General features: G+C 48.5%; 2 long non-coding RNA genes across 6 annotated transcripts in view; both read left to right on the plus strand.

Moving 5' to 3' along the window:
* Window positions 1-2,709, plus strand: part of LOC121113442 — a 29,082-nt gene extending 26,373 nt beyond the window's left edge. Inside the window, exons 4-5 of the long non-coding RNA XR_005862206.2 lie at window positions 918-1,042; window positions 2,253-2,709. This is a non-coding gene — a long non-coding RNA (uncharacterized LOC121113442). The remainder of the gene's footprint in view (window positions 1-917; window positions 1,043-2,252) is intronic.
* Window positions 2,710-7,242: 4,533 nt separating this feature from the next.
* Window positions 7,243-24,435, plus strand: part of LOC101749477 — a 50,319-nt gene continuing 33,126 nt past the window's right edge. The window contains exons 1-6 of one of the 5 annotated variants that reach the window (XR_006930844.1): window positions 7,243-7,335; window positions 7,970-8,144; window positions 13,008-13,152; window positions 13,370-15,603; window positions 16,670-16,807; window positions 24,326-24,433. This is a non-coding gene — a long non-coding RNA (uncharacterized LOC101749477). Of the gene's footprint in view, window positions 7,336-7,969; window positions 8,145-11,596; window positions 13,153-13,369; window positions 15,604-16,669; window positions 16,808-24,325; window positions 24,434-24,435 lie in introns of those variants that run through there. The other 4 variants (XR_005862208.2, XR_005862212.2, XR_005862217.2 and 1 more) reach the window with 4 other exon arrangements.

Raw genomic sequence — 24,435 nt, forward strand, 5'->3', positions numbered from 1 at the left:
CATGGCTTAGCCCAGAAGAGATGGAATGGGCAAAGACCATACAAGGCTTAGGTTCCCACTGGAGGTCCCTGCATGCCCAGCATTCCTGCTCCAGAGCTTCCCCACCTAACTTCAAATTTGCATCCTCCTACTGACCACCATGTGGCCAGGATGCCCTCTTACAGCAGACACCTCTTGGACTGGAAGAGTTAACACTGGCAGCTCACAGACACGCCAGAGAGTTACATCATGTTGCTGTGGAAACTAACTTTCTGAAATCACAGTGATGTATGGTAAAGCTTTGGGTCAGTGGGTAATAAATTCTGTTTAAAAAGTGATTTTTTCCCCATCTGCTGATGTAAACATCATTAAGAGAAATGACGGCTGAGAGATGGATTTCTTTTTATATCAATTTTCAGACAAAGAAAATAATTTTTTTGTAAAAAAAAAAAAAAAAAGAAAAGAAAAAAAGTTGCCAGGGAGCAGAGAGTGCCATAAATAATGAAATAAAGAAAAAACACCGGTGATGGAACAGAAATTTTCCCTGGTGATTGGTTTACAGCTTTCTGTGATTTAATGGAAACTTGCAGTTGCCTGCAGTGCGCGTGCAGCCCAGCTGCCTCCATGGAGACCCTTCTCCAGCCATGGAAGTGCTGAGGATGCAGTGTGGGTGAGTCTTCTCAGCCCTTCTGCTCACTGTCGGGTTGGCCTGCTCTGCTCGCTGGCTTTGCAAGCAGCAGTCTCAACCTCGAGCTTGGAGAACTTCAGGAGATGGCTGCAGTGCAGTTCTGTGCTGTGCCTGCCCGTTGTCACTGAAGGGCATGTTTCCTGCCTGCTGCACTGTCTGGGCCTGCCATGCTGCTGGGATACTCTGCTTTATTATTATTACTATTATTATTATTATTAAGTGTTCTCTTGGTTTTGTTTTCACCCTTCAGGAGCCAGGAGGTTCTGGAACAAGGCAGCAAAACTTGCTCGGTGTAGACAAAGCCATGTGACAGTCCCACCTAACAGCAACCATGCTACTGGGAACGCAGACAAAGGTGTCACTGTGATTAATGGGGTAATTAATAAGCAATTAATGTGCTTTAGAGCATGGCTCTGCCTTTTATCCCAGCCACCCACTAAGCACTGCTCCACTCTCTCTGACGACTGTCAGAGTGGAGAGCAGCTTGGGCTGACGAAGATGATGCTCACAGACCTCAGTGCCTCCAAGAGCACCTCTGTGCCACTGCATTGGCACAGCACGGAGTCTGCTTTGGAGGGAAGGAAAGGAGATTTCTCTTGGCGTGCTTTGGTGTGGTTTCAGAATACCCTTGATACAAATGTTCTGATGTTTCCTCCTCTGGTGGCTTCTCTGAACCCCAAGTTCAGGTGCAGATACCCCAGCTGTCACCCCAAACCCACACTGCCCTGACCTGCTGGTTGCTCTCAGCTGCTCCCTGTTGGCTCCCCCCGCTCAGCCCATGCCTTTACATCCCCTCTCACTGTCAGCCCAGGTCTCCGTCACGCCTGGGTGGGTTCTCTCAATCATATGAAATCCAGCCTAGGTGCTGTGTTAATGGCTAGAACTGAGCAAGAAGCATATTTTCCATTTCCTGGCAAAGTTGCTGAGTTTAATTTAAATGCCTTTTTTTTTTTTTTTTGCTCTGAAATGTCCCCATGAAACCATTAAAAGTTGTTTACATATTTTGAGTCGATTTTGGCATTTGAAAGCAATCGGAATATGAAAGCAACTTCTAAGTGAAAAGTTGTTTTTAAATGAAAATCAAAGCATCGCATGCCCTCAAAATAATGAAACACGGTGTTTTGATGTTATCGAAACACCTGGGTCACCAGTTCGTTTGGAAGCAGGAGAGCATTGATACTGATGTGTTCTGGTGAAGCATTTTTTTTGCCAGAAATCGGCGCTCTCCGGATGAGAGATCCCCAGGCAGCTCTGGCAGCAGCCAAAACTGGCCTGCTGATGCAGTGCCATCCTTTCAACTCCCCATCCTCAAAGCTCGTGCTCCGTGAGCCGTCCCCAAGGCTGATAATTAATCAGCAAAGCGACTCCATAGAGAACGAGGGAAGATGGTAATGCAAAAACAATGCTAGCGAGCAGTGGTGCAGCCAAGGAGAGGAACGTGGCTTGCTGAAGCACCCAAGGATATTAAAGAGCATGTATGTTATATTGTAGTGTAATGAAAAAGAAATGAATGTGATAAAACATGTTGACCAGGTCCAGGCACGCACGCGGCCTTTGAGCCCTCTGATTGCTCTTTTGTTTGTAGGCACTCATCTGAGCACCGCGTCCAGGAGCACAGGTTGCACCTTGCCCTGGTGGCCCGGCTTTTGCAGGCTTTGTCTGCTGTGAGTCCTGCTCAGAAATGGCTGGAAGGAATTCAAGGACAGAGGCAAAAAGGTAAAGCAGCCCCGACACGGCAGAGATGAGAAATTTTGCACTTTATCATAGGCTAATGGAAACAATAGCAGGAATGAAGGCTGACTGGTTGCTTTTCAGAAGCAGAGAGAATAAAATGATGCATGAAATAGCAAGAAGCATCTTTGCCTGAAGACCAGTACGTGTGTCATTTGAGCTCGGTGTCTTGGTCATCACAGTCAGTTAGGCTGCCTCCAGTTATGAAGAGCCAGTGCAACTCCATGTGCTGCTCTGATGGCTGTTTCTTGGCAAATAGAGGTGCTCAGTTGGGAAAGTAGGGTGGTGACGCACTGGAACAGGTTGCCCAAGGAGGTTGTGGATGCTCTGTCCCTGCATGCATTCGAGGCCAGGCTGGATGTGGCTTTGGGCAGCCTGGTCTGGTGGTTGGCGACCCTGAACATAGCAGGGGGTTGAAACTCGATGATCATTGTGGTCCTTTTCAACCCAGGCCATTCTGTGATTCTATGAAAATGCTCTTCTCAAGCATTTGGCTGAATTCAATGTGATTCGGACACGTTCATCAGCACGGAGAACGTGGGGGCCCAGGCCCGTGGCATCCCAGTGAGCTCTGATATTTTAATGGCCACTTTTATTCAGCCCATGCATCTGCCAGCACCGCTTGCCTACTGTAACCAACGTGCTCATGTCATCGTTTACCGCTCCTCCAGTATTTGTGTCAACTGTGATCTTTTCTGGCAACAAGCTCACGTTTTGCCTTCTACACAGCAGAGAGAAATCTCCCAACACTGCAAAAATCTCAGCACCGGACTGAGAACAGAACTCCTGCAGCAGTGGAGGCTCCTCTGCTTGGGAAGAGGCAGGATTTCTAGTCAGGTCCCCCAGTTCTTCCGCCTCCTTCTTGGCAGCAGTGACGAGAGGGCAAGAGATCTTTCTGCCAACGTTGTGAAAGCCATTGTATGCTATTGATATTTCTAAATCAGGACACCCCATTTCCCTCTGTGTCTCACTCCCACCCAATGCATGCCCACCCAATGGAAGGGGTTGGATGTGACGTGCTCAACAGCACCTCTTCAATGCAGGAGCAACTTGACTTTTATTGCCGGTGTCGAGACCATCTACAAACATGGATTTAGCATCAGCCTCCAGGCTTAAGATACAGCTGTTGTATTCTTTTCTTCTTTGTTCCTTTATTTATTTATTTATTTCCCTCTCTCCTTTGCACTAATGCAATGCTTATTTAGGAACCGCAGCCATCTGTGTCTGCTATGGATGGCACTGTTAAATTTGCTATTGCTTTCTTTCCCCTGGTTTGATGAGACTCTCAGTGCATAGAAAATTTCCCAGAGCGGCAGAGACTTTTCTTTGATTGCTTTTTTGATTCCCTCCAAAAGAGATTGCTCACAGTGCTCTTTCTGTCCTGGAAAAAGGTCAGCAGCAGGAGAGCTGAGGATCCTGCCTTACACTGGGTTAATGAGGTGAATTTATGAAGAGTTGGCCAGGCAAGAAGGTTGGTGATATTAGATTAGAGGTGGTGGTTTTATCTGCAAATAAAAAGGGAGGGGAGGAGGAAGGGCTGGGACCGGCGCCCTTCCTGTTCCTCCGAGCAGCTTGTGGCTGATGGTGAGACAGCTCACATGGGAATTGGGATGGCTGCAGTACTCCAGGGAATTTTCAGTGTTTTTCAAGTGGAAAAATTCTGCCTCGACAGATGGACAGGGCCCTATCCCAAGTTAACAATCTGGCGATCAACGCGCGCAGCGGGAGGCTCAGGCACAGCTCCGTTCCAGCCAGGCAGAGCAATGATGGGTGTGTGGTTTCGCCATCAGGCACTTGGCTATTTTTGTCAGGCGAGGCAGAAGCTGATTTCTTCCTGTTTCGTCGCTGAGCTACTTGGAAATGGCTTGTGTGCACCCTTGTGAGGGGAGGTAAATCTTAAAAATATCTACGGAGAGAAGAAAAAACATCTCTCGTTTCGGCGAAGCGCTGTAAAGAACGCTGCTCTGGACAGAGCCACCTGTCCTACAGAGCCACCTGTCCTACAAGTTATTTGCATTTTAAGACCCTTCTCTTTGATTTTGTTTTGCTTTTCTCAGTCAGCTATTCCTTTAAACGTTCCTCCATGGAACCACAGCTCCTCTTTGCAGCCCAGGCCCTCTGCCTTGCTAGCAGCCCCCTCATGGGAAGGCTAGTAACAAGTTTATCTGAAAATACCATCTTATGGGGAATCGTAGTGCCCAGGCATCAGTTGCTGGCATCAGGTGCTGCTTTTTAGTTTGTAGGAGCTGAGGAGCTGGGACTTTTCTGACCATAAACCCTTTGGATGACTGTGTTTGAGTACCACGTTCATTCCTTGACCCCTGTCCATGCTCCTCCTCCAAAGCAGGCTGTCTGTATGCAGGCTGTCTATGCGAAAGGGCCTTGCCACCCCCCATGGAGTACAAGGAGTTGTTTGAAATGGTGATAATTAACCCAATTCAAAACCACAACAGGGACTGTTGCAGTAATGTGGCGGTGTAGGTAGAGAAGTTCCAGATGTCAGGACTACTGGTTTAATTCTATAGGGCTCTCCAAGTCACAGACTCACTGGAAGCTTGTCAGCTGCTCCCCAGCTTCTTCTGATGGCTCTCCATCCTTCAAGAGCATGTGATCCTCTCCTAGGGCTACCAACCTGCATCCTCAGAACTGTTCCCTGGGATTCACTGCCAGGATCCCCTGGAGCCCATGGCACGTTCAGCTCCTGCACTGGCAACGTGGATGTGTACCTGTGGTGCCGAAGGTGTGTACAAACACCACTAACACTCAAGAGCTTTGCAACATGGTTTTGCAGCTGTCAGCGTGATGAATGGGTGTTCTGTTGTATTTCCTGCTTTATCAAATACTAATTATGTATATGATAATTTATAAGCATCGCGGTTACTTTTGGCTCATTTGTTCTTCAGTTTCCAGAGACACAATATTCCAACACCCCCACTCCTATTCTTGAAATTCTGCTTTGATTGCTTCCCTTCGGTTTTTGCTTAAGGTTCCCTGCTCTGATGGGTCAGTGTATTGATCCTGCACTTTGATAAGGTCAGCGGAGATCAGCTATGACATTTCAGAGAGATTTGCTCCTCCCCTAATGGGCTTAGTCATCAAAGAGTTTTTCAGGGGACAGGGCAAGGGAGAGATTGGATGTAAACTCTTACATATGTTTATTTAGGCAGCCTTGCAAGGCTCTGAATGTTGATATCAGTTGAGAGACCAGAGCGTCTGCTGTGCGGGTTAAGAACTCTGCACTTATGTCAACCGCAATAACAAAACTTTATTGAACCTCCATGTTTATGACCCTCGTTAGAGCAGATGCTGTCCAGGTAGCTGACGGGGTGAGATACCGCCAACAAAGCCCTCAGGGTGGGCCATGGCCTCATGCTGCGGAATAAAAGGTGACCCAGTGCCCACACCTGGTACAGCTGCCCCCAGCATGGTGCCTCCAGGAGCGGCTGATCCCTGGTGATTCAGAGGAAGGTGAGAAAATGAAATAGCTAGCAGCATCTGTCCAGCCAAATGAGCCTGGAGGAGGAAAATAAATAAGTGAATTCCTTCCTTGTGTCTGCAGGCAGCCAGCTGAGTTCTTGGAGAATGGGGGTTTGTCTATAGCTCCCAGCCTAATGAGGAGCTTCAGGGCTCAGCAGCAGATAATGCAGAATTTCCTGTTCTTGTCATGGCTGGAGGAAGAAGGAAGCAAGCTGGGGCATGCACTGGTTCCCAGGCCGGAGGTGTGCCCTACACCATCCAGCCCCACTCCCTCCAACCCTGGGGCTTGGACTTTCTCCCAGGAGCTGGATTAAAGCCTAGCTGTTCAAAAGTTATCTGCTGCTATGCTAATGATGTCAAACGATGAAGGCCCACACCCTTGCAAGGTCTTCCAGTGTTAGGTTTCCCTCCCTGCTGGGAAGCGGCACTGTATTTTGGGATTTATCTGACCTGAACTTCCAGGCATTGAATCTCACCATGGCTTTGTCAAAGGCCTGGGAAGTCCCCAGCAACCTAGGAAATTTCCATGTGTAAGATGCCTAGGCATCTTGTGATCTCCCAAGCATCTCTTCAATAAGCTGAACAAACTGAGTTCAATTAGTTAGGTTGAAACTGAGTTAGGTTTTCCATCTTGCAGCCGTTTGTGTTGCCTCCAGTTGAATGCTCCCTGGTATCTCCCTTCCCTCTGAGGACACCAATGGCTGGGCACAGGCTGTGGGAGAGCAGACAGCCAGGTAAAGCTGGCTGCTTGCACATGGTTTATCCTTCAGCATCCCCGCATAACTTTGTTGTCACCCATGCATCCTGCTCAACCAGTTCCCAAGTAATTCAGTGCTATTGCGGGGTCATGCAACCACCGTTGAGCCCACACGTTCAGCATTCTAAGTTAATCTGGTCTGGCAGGCACGCTTTCCCATAGCCCTACAGCTCTTGTGAAAGGACATGTGCTGATGTCCCCTGCCTCTGAGTGGCTCATGAGGTTGCTGAAGGAGGGACGGTTGTTTTTCTGCCAAAGACATCCCCCATTTCCTGGAACTGCTCTGCAAACACAGAGCTATGCTATGACCTTGTTAAAGTCCAGAGTGTTGTGTTTTTTTCATAAGGAGTCGGGTAAATGAGGGTAAAAGAGGGAGTAAAGGGGAGTGAAATGGAGGGTAAAGAGGGAGCAGATGCAGATGGCTAGAGAAAACTCAGCTGAATATTCCCTTATTCCACAGAAAGCATCTTTAGTCCTCATGGAGCTGATGCTTTCTGAGGTAATCTCTCCCATTGTAAGTGGCTGTAATTTGCATTCTTTGTTCCCAGAGGCGTTCTCTTGCATTTGGTTGCATCAGATCTTATTTCTTCATGCAGCAGTCATGTAAGTAGGCAGTGTAGTTTGGGGATGACCAGCTTGTGGCTGAGGGCCCACGTACTGTTGAACTAAACTGCCTCTGTGTCACATCATCTGCTTCATCCAGGTATGCATCCGTGCTCGGTCACAGATTGAGGGGCCATCAATTGCAGGTGGACTCCATAGGCACTTTGTAGGTCAGGGTGGTTTAAATGTATAGGCCACCAGTCCTGCCTGTTGTATCTGCTGATCTCATTGACCCTCCTCTGTAACCTGCTTTGTCCTCTTTACGTGACCTCGCTTTCTGCTGCCTGTAAATGATCCCCGCCAAGAGTATTGCTTCAGTAAATGATTGGTAAGGTGCCAAATGGTGCGGGCAGAGAGCAAAGCATTGGCGCTGATCTCAACTGTCTGGAGATCCCTGTTGATCCAAGAGCAAAAATTTGTTCTTGGTGTTTTTGGGCTATGGAGTCAGGCCATCAAGCTTTTGGGATATCCCAGACAATGGCAGGGCAATTCTATCAGGCTGTTTTATCAGATTTCCTTTGTCTCTTTCCCCTTTCTTCACTGTCAGGATAAAAAATCCTGTCTCTTAGGGGTTGGTTATGTGTTGCTACAATGGTCAGCTGCAGCTTTTAGCACAGTAAGCAGATAACAAGCTATGAGATAGCTTAAAAATCCAGCTGCATCTATGTCCAACGACACATCTGGCCTCCAGGTCCTTCCCAGCTCACGTCCTGCACACTCTTGTGTCTTTACAGCATGGGGCTTAGCCTCAGACTCCCTCAGGAAGGGAAGGACGTGCATCCTGCCTGTCCTGTGTTCCTCTCCATGGACTCTTTCCAAGGTGTTGGTCTCCAGAATGCTCCTGGCTCTGCTCTTCTTGGAAGCAATGGTGAGACATCTGTCAGTGTGAGCCCATAGAGGGAAGCTGAGGTAGGTCACTTTGTAGTCAATTCAGCTAACTTTTTCTCAAGTCTGAATTATCTCAAGGAAAAATATAGTTTTGGGTTTTCTGGATGTGGTCCCAGCCCTATTTCTGCAAATGTGGCATCTCTCAGTTAGGAGAGGGCAGTGCGAGAGTGGGGTGAGGCAGCAGGTCCCTTGCAAGCTGGTATGCCACCAGATCATGCAGATGGGTCAGGTTTTGTGCCGTGTTCAGGTTAATGCTTTGCAAACACTAGGTCCAGACAAGAAGCAGTAGCTCCAATAATGTTTAAACGAGCTTAAAATCTGGAGATGAGATCTGTAGGCCTTGTGCAAGGAGCAGGACAGTGGAGCACCCAGAAGTGGATTTAAGACATGTAGCTGCTTTGTTCTGGGCTTTGTTGAAACAGACTGCCCCGGGAGGTAGTGGAGTCACTGTCCCTGGAGGAGTTCAAGAACAGTGGAGATGCGACGCTGAGGGACGTGAGCAGTGGGCATGGTGGGATGGGCTGGGGTTGGATTTGGGGATCTTAGAGGTCTTTTCCAACTTTAATGATTCTGTGATTCTATGATTAGAAGAAGGTGGAGCAGTCACAGGGCTCCCATGGTTCAGAATTTGTCCAAGATCTCTCAGTGTCCCCATGCTGAAGGGCAGTGCTTGTGCTGGGATGGTTGGAGCTAACCTGAGATCCTCCCCAGGTGCTGTGGTGTGGTGCAGGCTGCATTGGCAGAGGAGGTGCAATGGGCAAGCAACAAAGTGCAGGATGGGCCCTGAAATGCCCTGGGACATTGGTTTGCCAAACTTCTGTGTCAGTGGTACTGTCAACAATGTCCTGCCAAGAAGCATCAGCAGGCATGCAGCTGAGATTTCCCTTCCCCCCCCCCTCCTTTTCTTTCATTCTATTACTCCTGTTAAATTCTCTTCACTGCACTCACTCTAATGGTGCCTCATTTGGTTTATGTCCTTCAAACTCTTCCCTTTAAACACGTAGTCATCACTTAGCTAAACTACTGTATACAAATATAGCTCTTTTGATCTTCCTACGTAAATCAATACCTCCTGCCCTTTAATCTTCCTAGTGGCTTTCTCTGAACTCCCTGCAATTTACTATCCATCTTTGAAAGTGAGTTGTCTTTTGGGCTTGATTCTCTACAATTTCAAACCTCCTGAAGTCCCAATAGCTGCCCACAGCAGGTGCACACGGTGGTTCTCCACCACTCTGTTCATGCTGAAGTAATGCAAACACTTGCATACAAGGCATTTCATGTCCCCTTAGGCTGGTGTGGCTCCCCATGCCAGAAGTGAGTGGTCATGCAGCACAAGCCCATATTTTCAAAGTAGTTCTCACAGGATGCTAAAAGCCATGGCGCAAGCCATTGGGTGCCATTTGGGGTTGAAGGAGAGTTGTAATGGTTGAGTTATGGAGAGGACTTTCTGCAGTTATTGGTGGCTGTAGAGATGAATCTCATCTTCTCCATAGCAGTAGAGCCTGTAGATGCAAGCAAGCAAGCCCAAGATAAAGATTTGTCCCCTGAGAGTGGGCAATGTATGTGTCCCTTCCTTCACAGGACAGCTCACCTTACCTGGCTGCAGGTGGGACCTTTTGATGGGGCTAGACCATGGGCTCAGCAGGAAACCAGATCTGGAAGCCCATCCAGGGTGCATGTCATCTCTGTGCAGGGAAGGGTTGCCTTGTCAGCTGCTTTGCAGTGCCAGGAGCTCTGAGAAATAACCTTGTGCCTTGCTTTGATGCAAGTGTCAGACACAAGTCCAGCACACTCTCTAACCCATGTGTCCAGTCTGCTGGTTGTATTATGTTTAGTAAATAAGGTTGTCACTGGAGTGGTCTCGAGGGCAAGAATTAAGGAATCTCTTAGGGATTGAAGAGACAATTGTACAGTTCTCCCCGTCCTTGCCTTGACAGTTACCTCCAGTTTTCCCCTGGGACCATTCCACTCTTGAACTGGGAATGCTGTGATTCATAGAATCACAGAATCACCAAGGTTGGAAAAGACCTCCGAAATCATCCAGTCCAACCACTCACCTACCCCCAGTATTTCCCCACTAAACCATGTCCCTCAGTACAACGTCTAGACGTTTCTTGAACACCTCCAGGGATGGGTCTCAACCACCACCCTGGGCTGCCCATTTAAAACCATTGCAGTAAATGTCTTTTATTCCCCCTCATCTTTCAAAGGGAGGGGTTTATAATAGCAATAACCCCTTCTTTTAGCAATAACCCCTTCTTTTAGCATTTCATTATGGGTCAAATAAAAGCATATCAGAGCACGAGACAGAGAATCTCACCACTCTGCTTGCCCCCAAAGGATAAACATAGTAGTGCTGCTACGGGCCCTATAGCTTAATTAGTTGCTATTCTCTGCAGTTCCAAAAAAGGATGAAAAAAATCCTTTGCAAAGCCTAGGCAGGCTGTCTGTGTCATATTTCCTGTGTTCTTAGAGGTGTTAATGAATTCATTAATCACTTAATGGCAAGGAGGGTCTTTGGGGACCAGCACTGCAATTTACTGCTCCCAGGAGGCAGACTCTGTCACTGATCTAAAGTTTCAGCTCCGCTAATTTGTGCCAGCAGAGCCGCTGAGCTTCTGCCTGCAGCCCGCAAGCATTGTGGCTACTGGGAGCATCACAGCAGCACGCAAAGCATCAGGGTATGCTCACTTGGGAAGGTTTTGCAACGCGCAACGTTCTGGCTCTGAAAAGTTCAGAGCCCACATGGAGGCAAGGAGGTGTTCCCCCAGCCTTGCAGTTGTGTTGCCTTGATTCTTTTCATTGGGATAAGCTTGCTGCTAAGCCAGTCCTTGCAATCAACTGGGGAATGCAGCAGGAGCCTTGCTGACTTACAGGAAATGCAAGCTATGGAAGCGTGGCTGTATAATCTGGTCTGGGACTGCAGGCTATGCAATGAAAGGAGTCTGTGAATCTCTTCTAATTGAAGAGCGTCAGGCTGATGTATTTTGACTGAAACTGTCAGTTAAAATGTGAATTTGAATGTTTGCATTTCTGCTCTGCAGAAAATGTTGATTATTTCAGTCTCTCGCCCTTGTTGCAGGAGAGTCACTTGTGCCAAAGTTCCCTACAAAATGTCTCTTTTGGCTTCTTTCTCATCACACGGCAGTTCAAGGAGAGGGGGACGTGAGCAGAGCCCTCCTCTCCGCTAATTCCATTCCACCAGCCTGTCATCACGTTGCAATTGCCGCTTCTAAAAGGTTTTTCTGCCTTGCTTTTCTGTGGCTGAGCTCCCCTTTCTAACTTCTGTCCGTCTTTCTCCTCGGTCTGTTGCTTTCCCAGGCTGGGAGTCAAAGAGGGCAAAGTACGTCAGATGTGAGCAGGAGGGAGGGCAGAGTCCATGGGTCATGGCTGTCTGTGTGTGTGCACGTGCTCGCCTTCCACCGCTGGTAGCCTCCTTGGAGTCATTCCCACACTCATGTTCTTTGCTCAACAGTTACTGTAGGGAGGAGAGAGCTGGAAGGCAGGACAGAAGCTACATGTTGAATCAAAGGAGAGAAGGCGGGAATACAAAACCACTTCATCGTGGAAAACACAAAGGGAGACAATTTCAGTAAATGCCAGATGGTCAAAATTAACCAGAGACGTGTAGAGCCCTACATGTCCAACTGTTTGCTTTGGCAGAGATTCTTCAGCTTTTCGAACAAGAGTCTCTGGGGCGCCCTTTTCTTCTCCTTGGCTTTCCTCCTCTCCTTTGCTCATCCTTTGGACTCCTCACCCCACCCTTCTCCTCTGGCTGTTTTTCCTGCCTCTCCTCTCTCACTGCTGCCCATGAGTCATGTTGCACCTCAAATGCCAGCTTGTGTTACGGCGAGGGGAGACCACTGCAAAGAAATGTCCTCATGCAACAACAGACTTGGAGGGCATGCAAGGTGGTGGCTGCAGCTGTCAAGGACCACTGCCAGCACAGCCCTGTGGAAATGCTGGAGCACTTCAACCCAGTGCTTGTTGTTGCTGTGGGTATTAATTTCTTCCTCCCCTCCCAAGGGCCTTGACTCAGCTTTGATTTTTTTTTGTTTCAGCCAGGAATCCAGAAGGAGTTCTTGCGGTTCAGTAAGCAGAGGAGCATGCATAAGTTGCTTACCATGATGGAGCAGTGGGATGTAGTCTTAGTGGGGCAGGGGGATGCAACCTTGTTGGGGCAGTGGGACATGTCCTTGTTGGGGCAGTGGGACATGGCCTTGCTGGGGCAGTGGGACATGGCCTTGCAGGGGCAGTGGGATGTAGTCTTGCTGGGCAGTGGGCCATGGCTGTGTTGGTGCAGAAGGATGCTGTCTTGTTGGGGCAGAGGGACACGGCGTTCTTGAATCCAAGCCAACTGCATGGCATGTTCCTCCAAACAATGCAATCAAGAGGGCCCTTGTATGGCACAGACGGAGAGCTCCAGCTAACGACGGGCTCTTTTGTGTGCGCGTGTGCTCTCTGCATTTGAAACATTTATTATTCCAAATTGCCTTCTGCACATTTTACAATAATTACGACTAGTGTTTGCCTTGTTATCTCCACAGTTACTAACAAGAATGCCATCATTATTCCAGTCATTAGCAAAATGGATGTTGTTGTCCAGAGTTGCCGGCTGTGGGCCTGCTTTCAGAAGGAGTCTCATGCTCTCCAACCTTGCCTACTCCATCTTTCTTCCAGGGGAATATTGTTCTCAGTAGGTTTGAACCTGAGCGGGCGGAGGGGAAGCAGAGATTTCATGAAGAAGAATTGCTTTGAGGGAGTGCTGGTGGGTGTCAGGATTCGCAGCAGTGAGCACTGGGAATCTGTTAATGGCAACATTAGTAGGAACGAGAGTAAAGGCAGCCATTTGCCCGTGTTCCTTGTGTATTTGGTGTATCTTAGGTCTGCTCCTGCTGCTAGGATCCAGTAACTCTTCCTGTAAGAATGTGTTGCTTGGATGTGAAGAGATGCTATCGATCTTACAATGGAGGTTGCAGATGAAGGAGAAAAGGTTGGAATTAAGCCGACAGCACTCAGCTGCTGTAAGGTGAGTCCAGCAATCTGCAATTCCACTGCCTGCTCAAGAGAGCTCCTGGCACCTCTCCCATTAGCAGTTGGAAGCCCTGGCAGATATTATGGACCCGCCAGGTTTCCTTTCATAAACTGAAAATAGGCAAGCTGGGTGGGTTGTCTTTCAATGACGGTACTGCTGTGGGCTGCCTCCCAAAATCTAGCAACCCTGAAACGTTCAGAAATTCTTTTAGGTTTTGCCCATTTCAGAGGAGGGAAGAGGAAGGAGATTTGTAATCCAGAAGCCTTCCAGTTCATGTTCCAACGAAAATGGAGAACTTCAGATTTCAAGTCACGTGTATCCTTTTCTTGAAATCTACCAAAAATATTTACAGGTACCTGGTGACCACACGAAGCAGTTTGATTTGGAATAATGTGTTTCATACAAAGTCAGACTGTGGTTTGTTCTCATTTTGGTAAAAAGGAAAAAAAAAGTATTTTATTATACTTGGGGGAACCAGAGCTGTTGGTTATCTAACTCACTGTGAGACCCCAGAGGAAAGATCTGATTTGCTTAGTGTGTAAAGACAATATGCACAAACACGGAGGCAAATAGGAAGAAAGGTTTGTTTGTTTTCCCCCACGTGCTGATGTTTGGAACTGTGACATTCTTCCATGGTTCGTCCTGATGAGGCTTGGTTCCGTACTGCCAGGTTAACCAAGGAATCACACTGGTTGTCCTTAGCTTATATAGCAAGCAAGGGAAAAATATAGGCATTTTTTTTTCCTCCTTTCTAAATACAAATTATTAATTCAAAGAGAGTGGTATAACTGTTCCCTGATATCTCACTTAAATGCTAGCTAGCAGGCCTTTCTCGGTTCTACTTCTGAAAGAAAAACAATTTTCAATAGAATTGTATTTGTTGAATGCTGATTAAACTAAATAGTAGAGTTTATGTGGAAAATAAGGTAGAAAATTACATGTGTGACTTACTGATTTAAACTTTTGTGTATCTTAGAAAAACATCACCAGATTAAACCGTGGCAGTGATTAAATATAATTCATAATACAGATAAGAGGATGATGTTGCTTGTAATGAAAGAAGAACTTTTCGTGTTTTACCAAACTTGGGTTACAAGAGAGCAAATAAGACACACATACAAGGAAAGACCCAAATCTGCGACAGCACACGTCGTATGTCTGTATATTCAATTACCCCAACATGTAATATGTAAAAGATAGTAAGATCTCCAAGTCTTGTGTCTAGTCAAAAGAAAAGGTGAACTCTGCTTCAGCTCAGCCCCTGAGACAAAATTAGGGCAATCTGGGTGATCGGATAGCCCAGATTCAGAAAGGTGCCTAATTCTTGGCCGGAATCATAGCACTCTTCTGGTTTGGGACATCTATAGAAGGCAATCAGATCCTCAGTACTTATGGTTCCCATCAAGAAAACCTGTTCTACTCCATTCCTCCTCTCTGCCTTGCAGTGTGTGTTTCCTGTAGCAGCTTACTAAGCCTTGTAGCCTGGTTTCATCAGCATGCTGCTGATATGCAGCCCTACGCTGTGAGCTGATACGACCCTGACCTCACAGGTACTGCGACCTTGTGCCTAGACATCAGGCATCTTTTGGTGGCTGAAACTCAGATTAAGATGGTGACAATGGTGAGAGCTGGAGAAACTGCTTTACATTTGCAGCTATGAATGAGGACAAACTGGATTAGGGGTAATGGCATAGGAGGGAGGATTCTTTGGAATGGTGGCGGTGAATGGAGGTTTGCTGCCTTTAACCTTTCCAGTTCCGTGCATTTACTTTGCATGTCTGTGATCTCCCATTGTGGTACAGGATTTGCAGTGAGTCTGGGTGCTGGTGGAGAGCAGGCATGGAGCTGTGCTGAACATTTACTATGGAATAATAAGGGAGGGCTAGTGGCCTTTCTTTCATCTTAATATGAGTCAGCCATTACCGAGGGACGTGGGCAGAGCTTCAGTGTTCTCCACTGGAATTGCTTGGCCATTGTAAAAGAGGGCAAAAGCTGGAGCTTCGGTAGGCTTGGAGCTTCTGCAAATTGAGCTGCAATGCTCTAGTGATTCATTTTGGTCTTCAGAAAGTGCTCGCTCATCTTTGAGGCAATAAGCCCAACTCCAGAATCTGATAAATCTATTTACAAACCCTTAAATCTGATAATCTACCTTGGCTGATAATCCCAGGTGCCTGAAAGGAGACAAGACTACCATCTGTCGGCAGCGTTTGTCCATCTGTAGGGTAACCAGTGCTACAGAGCTTCCCCTGTTGTCCTGCAAAGCTTTGCTCTGCTATGTGTGTGTGGCCTGGGAACATCTGAACGTATCCTTTGAGGGGCATTGGACTTAGTGACTTCAGCATCCTGTACCAACCCAGTGCCTTACTACTCCCGTTATAGCACTGGTATAGCATCGCAGGGAGCAGAGACCCAGCTCCTGTCACGCTGGACTTTCCATCCACCTCTGTAAGAGCTGTTCCTAGGAAATTATCCTTAATTAAACAAGATAAAGAGAAGAGAAGCAGAATCCCTCTAAAGAGAAGCAGAGGGATTAAAACTAGGGCTGAGGAGCTGTTTATGCGGAGTCTCTCCATGGGGGATGTTCTTCAGTTTGTCTCAGCATTCCAAGAGTCCTTTAAGTGAGAGGCTGTGGTTTACGGAGTCAACAGATTTAAGCAGGCTACGAATATTAATTATTAATTGCTCTTGGAGAGTGCTATACATTAGATTGGTGAAGTAGTTAACAGCTATGCCTTCTCCTCCCCACAGGCGCGCTCTTGCTGTCAGATTTCTCTCCCCAGCTAAGACCCTGGTGCTAGAATTAGGCCAGAAACTATTTTCCAGTCGAGTGGCTTTTAATGGGCTCTCCAGGATTCTTCTTTGCATCCTGTGAGCGATGAGATGTGTGGAGAGGAGAGATGGTGGGATTGATTCATACCGTAGGAAGTAAGAGAGATTTAACTAAGTGGGGCTCAGTGCTGCTAGAGCTGCAGGAAGCCCTGTGGCAGTTGTATCTTGCACTCCAGAAGCACCTGTTAATTATCCACTGCACTGGGCAGTGCTCTGGAGGAGCCCACCTGCAGGAGCCCACAGGGAAATGGTATTTCTGCTGAAAGGCAAGGCTGTGATCTTTTGGGATCTTCTCCATCAGGAGTCCTAGGCAGCCTGATCTAGTGTTTGACAGCCCTGCCCATGGAGGGTGGGTTGAAACTAGATGGCCCTTAAGGTTCCTTCCAACCCAAACCATTGTGTGATTCTGTGACCTTGGATGGTGTACTGTTGGGCTCTCGTGGGCTCACACAGCTGGGAATTCCTTAACCTCCTCAGCTCTGGCAGCATGTGTGAAGTGTAATGAGCGTGATGGTTTGGAGATGGTTGTGTGTTTCATAGAATCCTTAGAGTTGGAAGGGACCTCTGAAGGCCGTCTAGTCCATCTAGTTTCATCTCCCTGCAGATGTTGAGGAGGTGTCATGGTGTGTCCCTTACTGCTTTTAAAGACAGTTCTCCCTTCCTTCCTGCATCTCTTCTCCAGCCGGACATTGCAGAATGGTGGCTTGCATGAAGCCAGAGGCCAAGCTCTATGGTCTGGAGCCTCACAGGGAGTCCTCCAAGTGAAGGATGAGCCCTGAGCTGCAGGAGAGATCTACTCCCACTAAACCAACCTCCCGAGGTGAGTCCTGGCATGGCAGTTCGGGCATGAAGCACCATCCTCATTCTGGAAATCACTCCAACAGCAACAAAAAGGGCAGCGAGAGTGTGTTTGGGAGCTCTTTCTGCAAGGAGAAGAGGAGTATTGTGATCTGTTAGCAGCTGACTTGTTTCCAAACACCCAGCGCATTTTGTTCGTGCGCTGTATTAAATAGCCTGTAGAATTTAATTCCTCTGGGGGAAAAAAAAAAAACAAAACAACAACCCAAACAAAGCAACCTCCCCACCCCCAAAGCGCAGTGGTTTTGTAATTGGACTGTGACAAAGCTGAATGCTCTCCCAATTGGGGCGGGGGGGGGGCTGTTGTTTTTAATTTCTGCATCATAACAGGGACGTGGCACGATCCTACATCTAGGCAGACAGTTTGGCATGGAAAGTCACAGCTGGATGGTTCCAGCTCCCCGAAGCAGGGGCTTTTAGAGAGAAAATGCTGACAGATCCGTAGCAATAGCGGGCAGGACTCTTCATAATTTATTTTTAATGCCACGCTGTCTTTAACTGTGCAATTTCCTCCGGGGTGTTTGCTTTGAGATTGCGAGATAATTACATCTCAGAAACCAGGCTAATTACAGTTAACAGCCTGAAAAGCGAAGGCCCCCATTTCCCGCCCCCCTGCCCAAGTTTTCCACCAGCTTTCCCTGTGCCTGCCTGCCCAGATCACGGCAGCGTGGCCGAGGAAGTGGCTTTGGCAGCCCGCTGGGACGCTCGCTTCCCGTCCTCACCCCAGCGAGGTGATGGCCCCCCATTGATTTGTGTTGGGTGGAGATGTGGCAGCCCCAGCTGGACCGCGACGGAGGGCTCAATGGTGGGAAGGTCAGCGCTGGTGCAGGGGGAGGAGATGCTGGCGCTGGTGGGGATGGCCGGGAGGGGTTGGTGGTGTGGTTAGGAGGTCAGTGATCTCAGCTGATGAAGGAGAAGGATGTTTCCTTCAGCCAGGTGGGAAAAAGTCCTGAATTTTCCACGCCTCACCCAACAGCATCCCGGTCCAGCACCGTGCATGCATGCAGTTAGCTGGGCAGCATGTCTTTTTCCCCTATCCTTCATACCTGCCTCAGACCCGCTATCACCTGCAATTACTTGTGTGTACACAAGAAAAGAACCCCACACCTGATAAGTCTGTGGGCTTGGAGCCATGCTTGTACCAGAAGTCTGGGGGCAGCAGGTGGTGGTGCTGGGTGCAGGTGGTGGTCCTGGATGCAGGTGGTGGTCCTGGGTTGGAGCTTCTGCTCACCACGCTCAGGATGACCTCACCGTGCTACAGCCAGCAGCTCCCATACACCAGCTGCAGTGCTCAGCTCAGCCCATGCTCTCTTGGAAATAACTCTGAAAGCTTGAAAGGCTCAGCCTTGCTCTATCACAATGTTGTTGCCAGGCTCCTTGGAGAATGACAGCAAAGAGCTTCAAAGCAGTACAAAAAAACCCCTTTCCTTCAGCAGCCTTGGATGCTGTCTGGCAGAGGATGGGTATGCTTGCTCTTCGTGTTCCTGCACGATCTGGAGGGTTGGCCTCTAATTCTTGCAGTCCTGAAAAATAATTCATTTTCTCTTCTGGGATTCCGGATCAGGGATTAATTTAATGATTTTTCTTTCCCATTGTTTGTTTTTAATAATTAAGGTGATAGTTATAAATTGTTAACAAGTTCTGGTAGAAATGTGATCCCTGGGAACTTTTTTTACGCCGAATAAAATAACAGTGAGATTGATTTAGCACAGGCGAGCGAGTTGCTGTGTCTTCATGGATTATCTTAGTTCTGCACGAAGGGCCAGCTTTGGAAAGATACTTAAGCCTAACCAAAATCAGGTGCTTAAGCACCTTCCAAATGAGAGAGGCTTCTGTCAGTAGGGAGCGATAAAACCATGTGTTAAATCAACCCATTCATTAGTCCTTACCTTCTTGGCTGGGTGACTTTTTCAGGCGCGTGGTTTGAAGTTGAAGGAGGGAAGATTTAGGTGGGATATCAAGGGGAAGTTCTTTACCAAGGGAGTGGTGAGTTGCTGGAACAGGCTGCCCAGAGAGGTTGTGGATGCCCCATCCCTGGAGGTGTTCAAGGTCAGGTTGAATGGAGCCCTGGGCAGCCTGGTCTGGTATTAAATGTGGAAGTTGGCGGCCCTGCCTGTGGCGGTTGGAGGTGGGAACTTGGTGATCCTTGAGGTCCCTTCCAACCCAAGCCATTCTATGATTCTGTGATTGTTTCCTCTCCGAGGCTGCTGAGCTGATGCTGAGTGGTTGTTTAATGGGGCGCCTGCCTTTGGTGAGAGCAGCACGTTGTGGTGGACGTTCCACATGACATGGTGCCCAGCTCTACGCTGGCGTGGAGCTGTTGTTGGTGGTGTGGTATTGGCTCATTTTGCTCCCCTGATTTGCTTTGTTCTCACTGTTTAATGTTTGTTGATCTACGACATGACCTTCTGACCATTATTACAATGAGTCAGGGAGAGCAGCGGCTTCTGGAGAAGCATCTTCCAAGGATGATCTTCTTCCAATAGAGGTTGTAATTGTTTAATGATTTTCTATATGGATTTCCAGGGGCTGCAGCAGTACAGCTGGTGCTGGCTTGGCAGTGGGCACTTTCTGCTGGTGTTTGCTCCAAGCTGCCCTCTCTTGCCCCAACACTCATTGCAGGGGTGGAATCCAGCCCTTAGGCTCCTGTGAATTATCACAGTCTTTTGATTTATGTTCGCCTTGATCTTTAGTGCTCTGTTTCGTACCCAAGTCTCAAACTCGTCACGTTTTTGCAATTAAATCGGTTGACCTTGTACAAATGGATTGTTGCTCCCAGCACACCTCGTCTCTCTGCCCTCCTTGCTCTGCATGGCTACAGCGGTGCTGTTTTAAAAGCAGAAGCACTGCTTCTGCAGAACCCCCAGGCCATCAGGTCCTTCTCCCTGCTATTGCAGACAGCGAAGCTTCTCGCCCCTTCCCTAGGCTGAAAAAGCCTTTCTTATTGCATTGGCTTTCCCCCTAATTGTTTGGACAGTAAAACACCTCATTCTAGTTTCTCACCTGAATTTATTCATGGACGGTTTGTGACCTTTTGCTGATGTTGTCCTTTCACCTTAAACAACACTTTCTCTTCCTTCATGTTAAACCCCCTGATACATGGAGAGAGAACAATTTTATCACCTCTCCACCTTCATTTTCTTAGACTAACAAGTTGGGCTCTCCCGGCAGCTGACTCTTGTAAAAAGGCCACCTTTGCTCTGCTGCTCCAGATAGCCTTCCTCTGAGCCAGTTCCAGTCTGAGCTCACCATCCGTGACCCCAATTTTGGGTGACAGGGATTGCATGGTGCCTCACAAAGGGTCTCTCCAGACTGTGTGCGGTGACCCCTGCCCCCCTCCCCACCACGAAGCAGATGCTCATGAAGCCCCAGTGTTTACTCTGGGCTCCTGCAGAGTGCAAGACCACTCTGTTTGAGGGATGGGATTTTAAACGGTTTGATCCTTTTCTCAATGAAGTCGCAGTTGAAATTCCCATCGATCGCTAAGGTGTGTGTCTGAGACTTAATAAGTTGTGTTGCTCGGTGCCAGAAGTGGTGAACTCCTCTGACATGACAAATCACGTGCCAGAGGCATTGATGTGTCTGACAGAGAGCTGGTGGGAGCAGAAGCTCCAGGATCATACAATTCATAGCAGGTGATGGAACGGTGGGACCGGGGATGGCTCCTCTCCTGCCCCCTCTTTGCTTTGCTGAAGGGGAAAAGATCATATACATATATAGAAAGAAGATGTGAAGTTAAACCCTTGGCACTCTGACGGAGGGAGGGAGGATTTCCTTGGGTGGGAGCAGAACATATCATAGAATGGCTTGGGTTGGAAGGGACCCCAAGGATCATGAAGCTCCAGCCCCCCTGCTGCAGGCTGGGCCACCAACCTCCATATCTAATGCTAGACCAGGCTGCCCAGGGCCCCATCCAGCCTGGCCTTGAGCACCTTCGGGGACGGGATAGAGGATAGAGCAAGAGCTTTCCGTGGGGCAAGGATGTGAAGGCTGAGCAGGAGGAGGGATTTGATCACAACCAATGCTGGGGACTGTCCGAGCTGTCTGAGGCCATCTAGATGGGTGGGAGCGTGGGCAGTGGGCGGTCAGGAGGGCACAGGGGGATCCTCCTTTCTGACCATTGCATGCAATGATGGGAAGCACAGCTGGGTGCTGAGGCTGGCTGGAGATCAACCAGAGATCCTGTCTGATGGAAACAGAATCCTGCTGTTTCCTGATCTAAGCTCCATAACACAGAGCAGATGGGAAGGTCCAGCCTCGATCAGGAAGTCTGCTGTGTGCAAGGTGGAGGCAAAAAGAAGTGCACCCGAGGTAAATAGAAGTGGCTCAACGCACATCTGCAGGCACTGGCCCTGGGGCTGCATGGCCCCAGCAGTGCTCACCACGTCCCCTCTGCTTCTGAGCTGCACTGCTGCAAGCTGCGAAACAAAGCAAGGGGAAAATCAGGCGCAAGCTGTGCAATTTGCTGATGATCTGTGTACCTGCTAGCTTGTAACAGATGTTTTCCTTTGCGTGACCGTTTGCGAGCTGCTTCCTTGTCACAGTGTGTAGGAGCTGTATTGCTGCCGTGAGTGATACCTTACACCTGCACAAAGCAATATTCCTGCCTATAAACAAGGTTTGCAATTCTGGAACACTCCCATTGCACAGAGTTTTATATCCAGTGCAAGCAACAGCAAAACAAAGCTGTGTAATATTTTCAACACATGCACTAGAGAAAGAAAAAAACACTAGAAGAGGGGATCTGCAGTGCCCGCACAGCTCTGACCTCTCCAAGCAATGCCACAAGCAGCCGTTGCAATGGGAGGTGCAGCAGAAGGCAGATCCATCACATGGTAGATGTGCTTATCATCTCCAATAACAGGAGGCTGCCTGCCATATCAATAGCACTGTCAACAGGCACGTTGGTATTTAGCTGTCGTTACTCTGGCTATTCTTGTTATCCACACGCATGCCTGCTTCCCCTCCGAAATGTCACAAATTCTTGGCCACTGCAGCTTCCCGTGGAAGTTAGCTCCGTATTTAATTATGCATTGTGCAAACGCAGTGTTTCCTTCTGCCAGGCCGTGCCAGGTGGTGTCAGAAGCACAGAAAAGCTGGGTCAATTATTATAGGGCTGCTTCTAGCAGCAAAACATCAGCACGGTGCAACTAACTCACACTGGAGCAGGCTCTGCCAGGCTTTTCAGACGGGGCTGTAACAGATAAAAGGACCGCAGTGCCTCGTCCCCTGGGCAAGCTGGCAGGTGAGTGGGAATGTGGTGCCTTCCTTTTGCTCGCTTGCAAACAGTAAGGGGTCTCTGGCTCAGAAAGACTGATGATTTTTCACTGGCTCCTTGGGAGCTGTACCAGTGGCTTGGGATTTGGGATAGATCATAGAATCATAGAATGGCCTGTGTTGAAAAGGACCACAATGATCATCTAGTTTCAACCCCGCTGCTATGTGCATGGTCACCAACCACCAGACCAGGCTGCCCAGAGCCACATCCAGCCTGACCTTGAATGCCTCCAGGGATGGGGCATCCACAGCCAAATGTGAAATGAGTCTTGCATGAATGGGACAAAATTTGCAGAGAGCTTTCCCCCTGGGAGGTGCCAGTCTACTAGATAACCAAATCCAACTGGGGCTTGAGTGCATACCTTTGTGATGGGAGAAGGATGCTCTGCTGGGGAAACCAGAACTCACCCTGCCAAGCACGCTCCCAGAAATGCCTTTCTTTCCCACTCTGCAACGACTCTTGAAGTTTTTTCCCGTGCTTGTCTTGTGCAGAGTTCCCATGTGGAATCACCTGCAGAGATCTGCGCAAACTTGAATTCCCCACGGGAGCACTGGAGCTTGCTGCAGTCTGTCGGGAACGGCTGCTCTCCATCTGCTGTGGAGATGGGCAGCAGAGAGCACGTGGCCATGACAGGTTTGAGTGAGGAACCTTAAAAAGCAGCAGCCTCCAATAGAGCTCTGTTCAGAGCAGCAGGATCAGGCCTCTTGCAGTAGCTAAGATGAGACCAGAATTTTAATTTCTCTGCTACATACAACAGAGAAGTAACCCCTCCTTGCTCACAGAGGCTTGGTGGGAAGTGGGAGATGTCACTGTGATTCTGTGTATATGGCCAGCTCAGCTATTTGGAGCGTATTCTCAAGCCCAAACTTTGGGGATTTCATGATCCTCATGATCTGAACACACTAGGCATGGCCAAAGGTTTGCTGTGCTGCTAGTCAGCGTGAGCATGGCTTGGTAGGGATGCTTGGAAACTGCCTGGGTGAAATGGGAAGCATGGCTAGAAGCAGTTGGGCGCACTCCGCTCCTGTCCTCCAACTCAGTGCCTCCTCTGAACCAGTCTGCCGTGACAAGAAGCTCCAGGGGACCGACTGAAGGTGCTGCCTGGTGAGAGCAGAGATGGGTTGAGGGTTGAGGCTGGGGTGAGGAGCAGAGCAGGGTGGTGGCAGGAGCTAGAGCTGTGGGGACTCTTGGTCGATGCATCCATGCTTTGGAAATAATGGACTTGCAAGGCATGGAGAGGGAATGGGAAAGCAAGGAGTATGCCATGTCTTGGGTGAAGGCAAACGTGTGTTTTTGCTGGAACTTCAAGGAGCTGGGATGGCACAGAAGCCAAGGTACACCCACTGAGACACAGCTCTAAGGAAAGGGATTGCCTTGTTCAGATCTCACGTCTATCTTACCTGAAAGGGCCCAAAGTCACAAGTTGACTGGGAAATATGGGGCAAAGATAGAAAAATGGGGCAGCAATGGCAGAGGTTGGGGCAGTGCCAAGGGGCTCGGCCATGGGAACACACCTTGGCTCTGCGTGCAGGGGGAGTTCTTCATTCCTTTCCTCTCATGTTGTCAAATGCATGCCCTGCCAACTGACAAATCCATCTCTTCAGAGATCAATTACAGTGTCTGGCTGCAAAGCCTGGAAATCCAATTAACTCTCAAATATATTTTTTTCTGTTAAAAAAAAAAAAACCCAGAAAATGAAAGAGGGGAGAGAGAAAGACAAAGGGAGAAAAATACATTCAAGTGGGGGCATAAATCACCTCGGAAACATTCCAAACATTAAAATAAACAAGGACGGGTTTCAACTTCATTTGTCTTTTTGTGAAACTCTGTCACTGATTTATTTTGCTGCTCTCAGCCTCATTTCTGTCTTTTCTCCCTTTCAGAGTTGCCTCGCTGCCTCTGGAGCGGAGCTCTGGGGCTCTGTGCCTCCCGTGGCAGTGCCTTATACACACCGTGATCCCCTCACGTGAGGTTGTAGGGTGTTAAATTATTTCTGTCTGGTAGGGCAATTGGATGGTTAGAATGGATGGTTTAAAAAGATGCTCAATGCTTTCTGGATGGGGCTGGTAGTTTGGCTGAGGAGTGTGACCCACCTGGCAAGGAGGATACAGCCCTGCTTCTCAATCACTGATTCCCGACTCTTTCACAATCGCCCAGAGAATTGAAGCTCTCCTTCTCGCCATTATATCATCGATCTTTTAGGGGACTTACTTCGTTTGACTGGCTCCGTCATCCTCAGGAGGAAACTTTCCTCTGCAAGATGGTGAAATAGTGCCCATGTGGAAACGTTCTGACTGCATGCGCCTGGAGGT

The sequence above is a fragment of the Gallus gallus genome, chromosome 9 (genome assembly GCF_016699485.2).
Source record: "Gallus gallus isolate bGalGal1 chromosome 9, bGalGal1.mat.broiler.GRCg7b, whole genome shotgun sequence".
Taxonomy (NCBI): Eukaryota; Metazoa; Chordata; class Aves; order Galliformes; family Phasianidae; genus Gallus; species Gallus gallus.